The sequence below is a fragment of the Crassostrea angulata genome, chromosome 7 (assembly GCF_025612915.1).
Source record: "Crassostrea angulata isolate pt1a10 chromosome 7, ASM2561291v2, whole genome shotgun sequence".
Classification (NCBI taxonomy): domain Eukaryota; kingdom Metazoa; phylum Mollusca; class Bivalvia; order Ostreida; family Ostreidae; genus Magallana; species Magallana angulata.
Genome location: NC_069117.1, coordinates 6328389 through 6341335, shown reverse-complemented (window position 1 = coordinate 6341335; position 12947 = coordinate 6328389).

The window sequence follows — 12947 nt, the reverse complement described above, 5'->3', positions numbered from 1 at the left end:
TATAGAACAAAACACAAACTAATACATGTAGTATACATGTATATATACATAGGAAGTATTACAAAACATATGATTGTTCTATATCTGGGTTCTTAAATTGAATCATACATCATGTACATATTATATAATTGTTTCTTTGTTCAAGGCATTTAAGATGGTATGTAGGTCATGATCCCAAGTGCTCTTCCTGAAATTATCAAATATCGTAAAAACCATTGAGATCCCCACCTTAATCCAAAGATATTATTCCTCCTTAGGTCATGCAGGCGCATCAGATCATTATGGCATGTAAGTCATGACCCTAAGGGGTCATCCTGACCCCCTTAGAATCAGAAATTGTCAATTATTTTTAAATTATTGATGTTTGATGATCCAATCTCTATTTAATCTTTATTATTAAGTCTCCCGAATGAAATTTGAAGACTTATTGTTTTTGTACGGTTCTTAATACATGTATTATTATTCTTCGTCTTCTTCTTTTTTTTTTCTTTCCCACTCTGAACTTGTTTCCCAGAGATGGCTGAACAGAATAGTACAAAACTCTAGGATATGATAGGCCTGCATATCTAGTTGTGCACCCTGGTTTGATTTTTCTCATTTTGGGTTAGACAACCACTTTTTTTTGGGGGGGGGGGGGGTCAAAGGGTGTAGGGTCTAACATTGAATTTGAAATTACCATATATCTCAGAAACTGTTATAATCATAACCCCTAAACCATATATATTCATGTTTCGGATGTCAAGGAGCATCAAATGTTATGTAGGTCATGGGCCCTGTGGGTGGTCCTGACCCCCTCAAACAGCAAGTCCCTTAATCTATATAACAGTCCCTATCATATCCCAAGATATGATGTGTCTATCCATTAAATCATAAGAGGAACTCTTGGATCTATGTTTTTTTTTGAAGCGATAAACGTCAATTTTCTGCTACTATTCGACTCCCTGGATGAAATTTAAATTTTTAAAACCTTATTGCACATCTTAAGGACAGCCCCAATTATATCCCAAGAGATGACGTAGCTACTCCAAAAGTTGTAAAAGGAGTTCTGGGAACCATACTTTTTTTGCAAAAAAAACGTCATTTTTTGGTTGCCCACTGATCACCTTAATAAAAAAAAAATTCTGGAACCTGATCACACCTCAATATGACACCCCTAATCATATTCTAGAAGATCATTTGGCCACTGCCAAAAAAAATGACGTTTTTGAAACCACTTTTTTGGAAAAAAAAAAACACGTCATTTTTCAGCCATTAAATGACCCCCAGGACAAAATTGAAAATTCCGAAACCTTATTGCGCATCTATAGGATACCCTGAAATATATTCCAAAAGATGATTTGTCTACCGTTGAAAATGTAAGAGGAGTTTGAGGAAGAAGGTTTTTTGTGAAAAAACGTCATTTTTTACCAATTATTTGACCCCCAGGACTATCAGAGAATTTTTGATACCTTTTTACAAAACAACATGATACCCAAAATCATACTCCAAGAGTTCAGTTTGCTGGTTTATAAGATGTAAGAGCAGTTTGAGAAAGTAAAACTTGACAGACGGACGGACGGACGGACAGGCGGAACAGAGTAACAACAATATACCCGAACTTTCTTTAGAAAGTGCGGGTATAAAAACAAATTACCAATAATATCATGAAAAACAATAATGATGCAAATCTAATGTTAAACAATCATCTTTGGTATCTGACTTTTAAGCTGCATTAGGAATAAAATTTCAGATAATTGAAAGTATAACCTGAATTTTAAGTACAGTTACCATGGTTAATGTCGTTACAGACACTAGTTGTAATACCTTTTTTGGTATGTTGGCAAGCTGGAGGAAATTCAGCCAGGAAATCTTATGTGGTAAACAATGAAAGGCAACAAAACAATGAAGGTTGTGTATTTTAAAATACGGAGCAACAACAAAATAATGCTGATATTTTATTGGGAATTGCCATTTCTTGGACAGAGTGATTCGTGGCAAACAAGATAAACTGATTCAGCGTGTTCATTTGAAACTTATACCAATAAAACACATATGTAAACAATAACAAGACTCAATCTTTGTTTACAAATAAAGAATTTTAAACTCTGCATATTGATAGTAAAAAGTAATATTTGATTTTTAAATTTGACGATTTCTCATATTAATCTAATATAAAAAATGTAATAAAAATTAAATTTAAAAGTTTGAGCTCAACGTGCCTTGGTCTCTTGAAATCAAATAACCGATTATAATTCTTATTCACAGAAAAGAAGAACGTTGATAAAGCAGAAGAAAGCAATATTTTGCACAGATGAACCCTTTTACATACCTCTTCATACGTGTTTAATTTTTTAAATGATTGTATTTCATAAACAATAATTACTTAATCAAGTATTTTATGAAACGAAATATCACTGTCTTAACTTAATTCATCATTATGTAATTTTTATGAATTTTTTGACAGTTTTGAAAATTCAATGTTTTTTATATTATATCATAATCTGATATAATGTTGTGAAATCTTTTACTTACGAAGCAAGTAACTAAAACATTTCACGAAACATCATTTTATAAAAATGGACGATTTTTCGACAACCCGACAATTCTAAGCTAATAATAATACATTTTCACGACATATTAAGGGTCATAAATATAAAATATATGGTAACTTTTTTGATATATAAGTTAAGCTATACTTAGTTAGGGAAAGTTGTGAGAAAATTGTGAGAGAGGGCTAGGTTTGCTGAACCTATTCTTCAGTTAAAACCATAACGCCATGGCGTCAACTGATCAAAAAGATGACGTCACAATGCAAATGAAACGCTGCGCGAAAGAGTGTGTACTCTGACTGTACAATGCCTCGTTAAGTGTATTGACAATTCAGTTTGATAATTTGATAATCTGAGTAATACAAATTGGAAACTAATGTTTTTATTTGCAAAGATAATGTTTAGATAAAGATTTTATTGTTGATATGAATCTGATATGAGTATTGCTATATAATGAATAATGGGCAAAACTACATGTTATTTGTAATTACACGTAAGGCATAACAAAATTGTGATTAAATAAAGGGTGATAATCTATAGTAAAGTAATTGAAATTTAACCGAGTTGCTATAAAACGTGTGTCAAACCAATTTTATTGAAGTTAAAGTAATAAATACAAAATTTTAATGGTAAAATTGTTTATGTTAAAATAGATGAAGCATCAAATTAAAGTTGCATGTGACCGACCATGGATGCATGCATGTCGAACTATTCAAAAACCTTAATTATTTATGTAACAACTGTTGAATTATTCGTTTAAATAGAGCATATCCGCTATCTTTTGCTCTGGCACTCGGTCAACATTTTATAATTATACACAAATTATTGGAAAAGATTAAAATGTTTCCCTATGTATATTTGAGATAATTATGTGCATATTATTTACCAAAATTTAGACAATTTACGTTGTTAAATAGTGAATTTTGAAATTTAGGGAATTTAAAATCTAAGATAAAAATCAAATAGGATAATAATAGTCTTAAAAAGTGGTATTTCGTTATCTTGGCAACGATCAACAATGTGACAGATTTTCACTTCTAATGTAGTGGTAAAAATCAAACGACCCTTACAAACGAATTGCCTCGATTGCAATTCTTTTTAAACACTATTAGATTTAACCATGCAATATAATGATTTTTTTCCCCGATCCTCAACGATGAGCTATTCAAAGAGTTGTTGTTTGTTGCTTGTCAAAGCTTGTTGTTATATTTAAATAACTAATTTTCTTTGAAATATAGGCAAGATATTGATTACCTTAGCTCCTAAACTACAGTACAAGGATTTCGTAATCTTTCATTAAAACAAAGTAATATTTTGATCTCAAAAGTTTAGCTTCCTTGTAATTGATATTCATTTCAAAATGTTATATGTGAAAATGATAAACTATTTCTGTAATATAAACAATCGTAGCAGCTAGCATATTATACAGAAATAATATATTTGGTCTGCCAAATTGGTTTCAGCATAATCATGATAATAATTATATCAAAGATATTCCACAAACCTGCTATATTTATCAATCAGTATTCAGTGAACATTCGAATTCGCTTCATCATATATTACTATTATTATAAAGAAATAATGATTATAAATGCATTTCAACCTTAATACCACACTGTGCACACTCTTGAGATCAATGCTATTATTAAAACCTTTCGATCATTCAATTGAAACTTTTACTGCGTTACAACTTGCGTTGAACATCACTGTCGATATACTTGTTAATATTTTTATAAAGTCAATTTAAGTTTATCTTCGCAACAAATACTTTTTTTGCATCAGAAATACATTCTGATTTTATAAAGTCTGTGTGAGAATTTAAAATTCAAATTTTTAAAACTGCACCCATGCCTATCCAAGTTGTCCAAAAAATCACAAAACTCTCTACTTATTAAATTTAATGATTGAGTTTCATACAAACTTTAAAAGGTATTTTTGTTGAACTGAGTTCCAATAGATGTGCGTTTATGATGCAAAGAACGTAAAATGTTTTTCTGCAAAGTAATGATTGAAATATGCTTTGATTTTTCAGCGTTTATTTTATCATAAAAATATAAAATGCACCTGGTGAACACTTTAAACTATCTGATATTTATAATCAAAGAATTATGAATAAATAGAGATATATAATCAAAGTGTTCACATATTCTGAAAATAAGATTTTGATTGAATATATAATATGGAATAATTGCATTTTTGACAAACTATAAAATAATCTTGTTACAATGTAAATCTATCTACAAGAATTCTTGTTACCACAATGGAGGACTTTATCAACTTCTGCCAATAATTCAACTGAATATTAAATGAAATGTCTGGAAAGTTAACTGAATGTCAAAGATATAATATTTAGTTACTTCTAAGTTTCTTTTCAACCGCCTTTAAATGAACTTCTGAGATTTTTCCTGTGCAAGGAGGTTTTTTAGATAGAGCCTTTCCCATAGGAAAACTAAACTGTTAAGTGAGAACACATTGTAAATGAATGATTGTATAAAAGGACGACAACTATTTAAGAGAGATAAGTGAGATACGTGGTATTCCTCTTGTCGATTATTTGAGATGTGATTTTTTTGTTTGTAGTCTATTTTAGCATTTCTGACTATTTTAATAACCTCATTTCATGGCTCCAAGTTTGTGTTAAAGCAGTTTTTTACAACTCCAATTACAAGATATTGCATAAAAAATCAAAAAAAAATCACAGTTGTCTCATTTCAAATAAATTCCAATCCGAAGTGTAGCAAACGCTATACGAATAACTATCTCTCCTAAAATTTGTCACATTTATTCTGCAAGTGGCCTTCATATTCCTTATATCTACAAATGTTACAGTTAAAAGGAATTCTGTTGAGACTTTTTTATAAATCAGCATGAAGGAGTTAAGTATATAGACTCTCCTCAAACATATTTTAGTTGAATGTTGTGATTTGTTATATGCGTTAATGTTTAATTCATTATCCGATTTTCAAGGGATGTGACGATGCACTGAAAGGGAAACTACTCTCACAGTCTTAAAAAAGTGTTGGTTCTGTAGTAACAGTTAGAGTTCTTGAGGTACAAAGTTAAACATCATGTATTAAAAATTTTACATTCACGCAAATCATACCAATTAATTTGAGCTGATATCATGGGATCAGTCATATTTTTGTTTTTGTTATTTAGACGAATATAAAACCATTCCAAAAATAAAACAGAGATACAACTTATAACTTGAAAACGGATGGTAATACAGATACACTGTAAAACAACCATTTTAGTGTTTGATCTAAAAGCAGTTTTTATAAATATTTTTGAGATAATTCATAGTTCTTAATAACATTTCAAGTTCAGTCACCATGGTAAAAGTTGTTACAGGTATTTCCATCCGAAATTTTTTTTAGACCGGGAACTACTGTCCTACAGCTAGCTTGAGCAGTGTATCAAGTTTGCGTGGATATGCGTTGATATAAACTTAATTCCGAGAATTGCTAGCTCAACACAATCAAATATAAAACCTGATGATGATTTTTTTTTTTTGTGATTCAACAATCTAAATCAAGTCAGTCAGGTTTGTGCAAAAAGCTCACAAGGCACGTTCAAGATTCACAATGCCGTATCGAAATACAATATCCGTGTTTTAATGCAGTATCTAAATAACTTTTCAAATCGTGGGTCTCAAAAACCTGCATCTTAGCGATTTCAAACTTTTCAAAATTAGGATCATGCTCTTACCTACAAACAAATGTTCTTTGATTCCTAGCTAAATAATCCTTTGTATCATTTTTTCCCCACAAAACATATGTAACACTTGTTGATATAAATCACAACGCTGCTGTAAGGTTCTCATATATTTAATCTTATGAATCCTGTAATTTTAATAAAACACATTTACACATATTATCCCAGTCACACAAATAATATTTAAACAAGTATCTGACATACAAATACCAAAAAAATACAAGTAAAGGGACATAATTTTTATAATCTTTTCCTCAGAATTTAATACATTAAACTTAGAATATTTCACTTTTTAAAAACATTTCACGTATTTCAATTCCCGTAAATTTACAGGAATCACCTTTATAAGAGATACAAATAAATTAAATTCCCAATTCATAGTTCAGACAATTAAATTAATAGAAAATATTACTTTTCAATAAGATTGTCAAAATATTCTCATTACATAAAAAAAATACTTGTTTAATAGATATATATACCTGGATTTTGCCTCCTAAATCCTTAGGGGACCAGAATGGGACAGGAACACACACACACTTAGCGATTTAATGGTGATGAATACCCCCTCTTCTATGCACAAAACACACACATACACTTATCTTGCACACAATATAATTTTTAAGTATAACACATGTATTTTACATGTATTAATATAAAGCATTAATTTACTTAGGCCAGCTTTTTTTTTTAGGTTTACAAACCTGCCAATCGGTTTTTTTAGCTTTTAGAAAAAGAAAAAAAAATCATTTTTTTCACCCGACAGCAACTTTTTGACGGGATTGAGATTTTTTTTTTGGTCCAGGATCGAGATTTGGTATTATAAGGCAACAACTTCCTATCTAAGATGGCGCGAGAAAATGTTCACATTGAACTGGTGTTTGTGTTAATTTTGGCGTGGTTTAGTCTGAAATTTGCTCGCGGGGGTGGAAAATGCCTAAATAAACAGCTTCAAAAGATCATGCTTTCTTGTCAGACCGATATGTAATTAATGCACGCCGCTGTGTTTTAAGTGGAAAGGAACCGTCCCACTCAAGATAAAATTCTAATACCATTTGTTTAAAAAAAGTTAACATATTCTAAAGCAACATTGTCTAATGATAATGTCCATGCTTAACACCTCTGATTATACTTTATATATAGCATTCCTTATATCAACTATTTTATATGAAATTCTGTGCTATTAGTTTTAGCGAAGATTACCCTTAACAAATTGGAAAAGTATTTGTTACTAGCTAAAACGTTTATATGATAAAACTGTAACTAAAGATTTTAAAATGATAAATGACCCGCCCCCTTTAAAATGGCAAATGAACATTGCTACATTTAATATAAAAGCTATATGTCTATTAAATTATGTGTTTTACTGTTTGTCTATTTCACTGATATGTTTCACAGATCAAATACTTTTCAAACGCTACACTTTATGCTCCCCTTGATGCAGTTACACACCACTATCATGAAGTTGCCATTCATTATTTTGTAAGAATAAAGATGATGTAAAAAAAAAAAAAGAAACAACAACAACAATTTATCCTCCTATAGAACATTACAGTTTTGTGGTTCGAAAATTAAAAAATTGTTGGTCAAAAGTGAATTTCATTTTTTGTTATTTCCTCCTCCTACAGAACTTTATAAGTTTGTTGTTCGGAAAACTAAAAATAATAAACTAATAAATAACTGAATTATAATTTAAAGCCTCTCAATACTTTAACAATAAATTAACACAATTTAAGATTATTTTTACTAAGTTTAATAGTTATTTTAAAAGTTAATGAAACACCTATTTAGTCTTTTAGGTTTAAAAGAGATGTACTTAAATAACTAATCTACTTATGAACAGCCAACTTCCCCAAATACTACTTATCAATAAATAAATCCTCCATCCTTCTTCATAGAGCATGAGAAACTTCCCTCCAACAGAATCACTTGACCAGAATTATTGCCCAAATAGGTTTTGATCCAAAAATAGAATTTCAAGACTAGCCAAACACTACTCAAATACATGTATCAATTCAGTGCCAGTCTCAAAAGTTAAAAATACCATATTATACTGAAAATCAAAAGTAATGAAACAAACATATTTATTAACAAATTAATTGATTAAAACACATATATAACACATATACTATGTAAAAAATATATACTATATTATTATATGTAATAAGATTAATTAAAATGAACACTGTTTCGTGACAAAGTGATTTTACTTGCCTTCATAAAGTATAGTTTAATTTTTTTGTAATTCATTCTATTTTTGCATAATTATGTAAAAATAAAGTGAAATTAGGACTCTGCATTGTAAAATTATATAATATTGATTTTTTTCTACATCAGCATGAATGTGTCTCTACAACATACACTGGGTTTTTTTTTTGCAATCATTTTTTTTCTTCTGATAGGGAGATATTTTGATATGAATTACCCCTCTTTACTGGCATTATTTTCACCATTTCATTTTTCTGAAATTATTAATTCATCTGGTGAAACTTATTTGTAAATTTTATTCTGCTTTGTTAGAAACAGAAATAAATTAAAAATGTAATTAGAGCATTATACATTTTACATACCTGTAGCAATATCATTATTTTACTTAAATATTGATGAAATCAGCACTTCAAAACTTTAAATATAACGCAGCGATTCGAATTGCACAGTTCCGAGATCGAAAACGAAGGAATTTGAATGCCGCCGGTGAAAAGTTTAGACGACTTTATTCACCATTGACAGATAGCTATGAATCTTTTTCAAGGTAAGATTGAATAGCACGTTTATTCTTTTTAATTTAACATAGAATTTTAAAATATTCATTATGACAGCATGCCTTTTCGTCATTATTTCTACAACACAGCTTGATAGGAGATTCAAAAAAGAAAGCTGTTGAGTTGTATCACATCCACTCAATACATAAACTTCTTCATCTTCTTCTTCTTCTTACCTCGGTGTGTTTTTTTAAATAAGGTTTATCCAAACAATTTCAACTTTAAGTAATTGGTCATTGAAAGTTATGGTTCCATATGACCCTGTGTCTAAAACTCTCAGAACTGACAGAGTTATTGTCTTTTGTGTAGGAATTCTTGCTATCGCTTCTCCTCTGAAACCACAAGAGATAGAGATTTGGCACTTTTACCCGTGTATTCAGTACACTTAGAGGGTTAGTCAATCTATTAATCCCCCAGTTTTTCATTGAAATTTCCATAAAATCATATCCTTACTATATATCAAAGACTTTCGACCACTTGGGATGAGACGTCTATCTTGTCCGAACAAAATAACATAAAGGTAATTTGAAAATATGTTGTTTAATGAGTTTTTATATCTCTTTTTTTTAGGGTTCCACAGGAAAACTTTTTCATGGATGTAATAGGACATCTTAAGACATTTTGAAGTATAGCCCCTTAGTTCTTATCTTGAAATAGTTACTGGGTTATTAGCCAAATTGTACGAAATTGTTGTTATCGCTACTCTTCTGATACTAAAAGAGAAAGAAACTTTACCAACGTCTTTAGTACATTTAGAGGGTTCTTCAATCTATTCGTACCGAAAGGATCTGAGTCCCCCCCCCCTCTTTCTAGTAGTTAATGCCCCTGAAAGTATTGAAATTTCGATAAAATCACTACCAAACTTTTCTTTAATTATCTTTCATGGAGACTTCGGACCACTTGGGATGGGAGCGTCTGCCTTGTTTGATCAAAAATGACATGAAGGTCAAGGGTCAAGGCCTTTTTATAATCTGTTAATAAATAATTTTATTCTTTTGAAATACAGTATTCTTTAAAGTTTTCAATAGCTTGCTAGATTGCCCAATAAGGTATACAATTTGGTCGGCAAGGTATCCCATCAAAATCCTGTATTTACTCAAATCTCTATTGTTTTTACAGTCAACCCCTTCATATGAATTACGACATCTAGCCTCCAGAGTACTTTCTTCTATTGTTAGGTTTTCTATTTATAGGCCAGTGTTAAAATTATTCACCTACCGAGCATATCAGTTTTGTTTAGAGTAAGTGGGGAAAACAAACCAGAAAAGTTATTCTGAAAGGCATTTCCATAACCAACAAGGCCTTCTTGAAGCAATTTGACTTGGTTCTTCAATCGATAAGATTGTATATATTATATGATATTTAAGTCTTTCAAAATGTATAATCTATTATAGATTTTGCTTACAATGCATTGTTTAAAATTTAAATTCAATTTAATCGACTTAAGAGCCAACGAACGAGAAGGCAAATTAAGACTTGTTTTTATTTTCTTTGTACAAAATTCCTTTAGAGACGAACAGCAGTCATACTGCAAGTAGACTGAAAGCCAATGAAATATCTATTTAATTTGTAAAACATCTGTGTATAACCCATCCCGATTTTAACGTCGGCTTGCGCATGAAGTTTGGTAGTATTAAGGTGAAAGATTGTCAAAATAAAATTCACAACTTTTCAAAAATGGCACATTGCGTTTGGGAACTTTAATACCGATTCCACCATCAACCTCTTCTATTGATTAATGAGCTCGTACACCAACTGGATCTTCAACGGCGCTGTGCATTCAGTTACGTAACTCATTCCACATCTGAACCCGAGCAAGAATATTTTGATCATTAAAACTATTTGTTTATTTCTAAATAGAATTTTGTTTATACACCGAGGACTTAAAAAGATTAAATGCGTGTTTTTATAATACATATTAACTGAAATGCATGAAAACTTTCTGCACTATTTTCTTACGCGTAGACTTAATTCATGTGTTCTACGCGTGCCTTCCGGTTTGAGACTTCGGCTGACAGTAAACCAATAGACGGGGTAACGTGACCCCGTCTAAAAACCAACTTGAAAAAAATTTCCGATCGGGTTTGATATTTTTGTACTACTCAGAAATTAAATGTATAAACTTTCAGAAAGTTACAAATTTTTCCGTGAAATAAATCTTATTATTCCATTAAAGTTAGTAATTAGGTATAACCTATACGTATATACATCGCCACGTGTTACGGGGTTCAGCCTTCTATACTATTCTGGCACGTAGCATCGTTTTTGAAAGTGGGGGGGGGGGGGGGGGCAGACTCATCCAATCTTGATAAGCAAAAAAAAAAAAAAAAAGGGAAAATTAGAGTTTTCAAAAATCTTCATAATCCTAATCCGGGGGGGGGGGGGGGGGCTGGCGTAGTATATAACTTCAATTTCACTCCTTATTTCCTTATTTTCATATCAATTTTTTACATACTCCCAAAAAAGTGGGGGGGCCAACTCCATGATACTTCAATTTTTTAAATGTAAATTTTAAAAAATTTGTTGCTGCGAGAAAAAGTGGGGGGGGGGGGGGGGGGCAGGCCCCCCTGATGCTACGTGCCTGCTATTACGCATGCGCATTTACCGTCAAGAAACACATGCAAGGCTTGCAAAGATCCTCCTGATCATGTTTGTTGGCAGAAATATGTCTGTTATAATTCACCGCAGTAACCATTGTTCAAAGTTTTTTTTTTTTTAAACTACAGTTATAATTTTGTACAATATTGTAAGCATGTATTTTACGTGCTTATCATAGGAGTTGACTACAACCTTAATTCTTTTTTGTAAGTGATGCCCCTTGAGGGGTTATTTGACATATTGATGTCTGTTCATTTTAAAATGAACCAAAATTGGTAAACCATAAATAGATTATCGAGAAAGTGATGATGTGCTCCGTTTAGAGAGTCCTTTTTACCTCGTATACCATGATGATCGTAGTCGGGCGAAGATCTGGTAGTTTTAAGCACGTGTCAAATATTGTCAATCAAAATGCACGTGGTACAGATAAACGATATAAGATTATTCGGTTTTTACGACTCTTAAATTTCCGGAGGCTCATAATTAAATTAATTAGGTGCATTAAAGGGATTTTTATCTATTTCAACAGTTAAAATCAACGTTATTTCTTATTTCTTAACGATACAATGGTTAGATCTGAAATTACTACACATGTGTTTTTAGCTCTACTGTCTCTTTAACAGATGTATTCAACTTTTTTTAAAGCATTGACCTGTAAACAAAGTCAAAAATGCAGTCTCACATGTACGTTTGATATGTTTAGTTTATCTATTTTGTTCAAAATAAGCAACCATTACTTCAGTATTCATTTATAAGATAACGTGATGTTTTGTAACAATGTAACATTCGAACTTACAAACAAGTTTTTAGAAATGTCCATGGCAAATTAAACTGCAAAATACGATAAAGTATAAATTATTAATTCATTAAAATAACATGTCCTAAACAATATCATGGTAGTTAAGAAATATATAACTAAATTTATAATATCAACATACTACAATATTCAGCTGATATACGCTAGATTGGCCGACGACGTTGAAAATGAATTCTGCCTAATTTTACTTAGTTTGAACGGTTAATCAATCTAATAGAAAATCTTTATTTGATAACTATATGCGCGCAATAAAACTTCAGATGGATAATATTAAAGAAAATACTGCACTAAACAATAAAGACAAAAATCAAAAAAGAATAAATACATATGAAATAAATACAGATAATCTGCTGTTCAACCACAAAGTTTCTTGTTAGGCTTCAAACGTTTACATATTAATATTCTTGTCATTTTAATATCATTAATAACATTCTTTACAAATGGTGTTTTAGACGCGGCCATTACGTAACAACCAATATGCAAATGCACTGATAACACAGAACATTTAAAGGCCACAGATTAATTAAATTA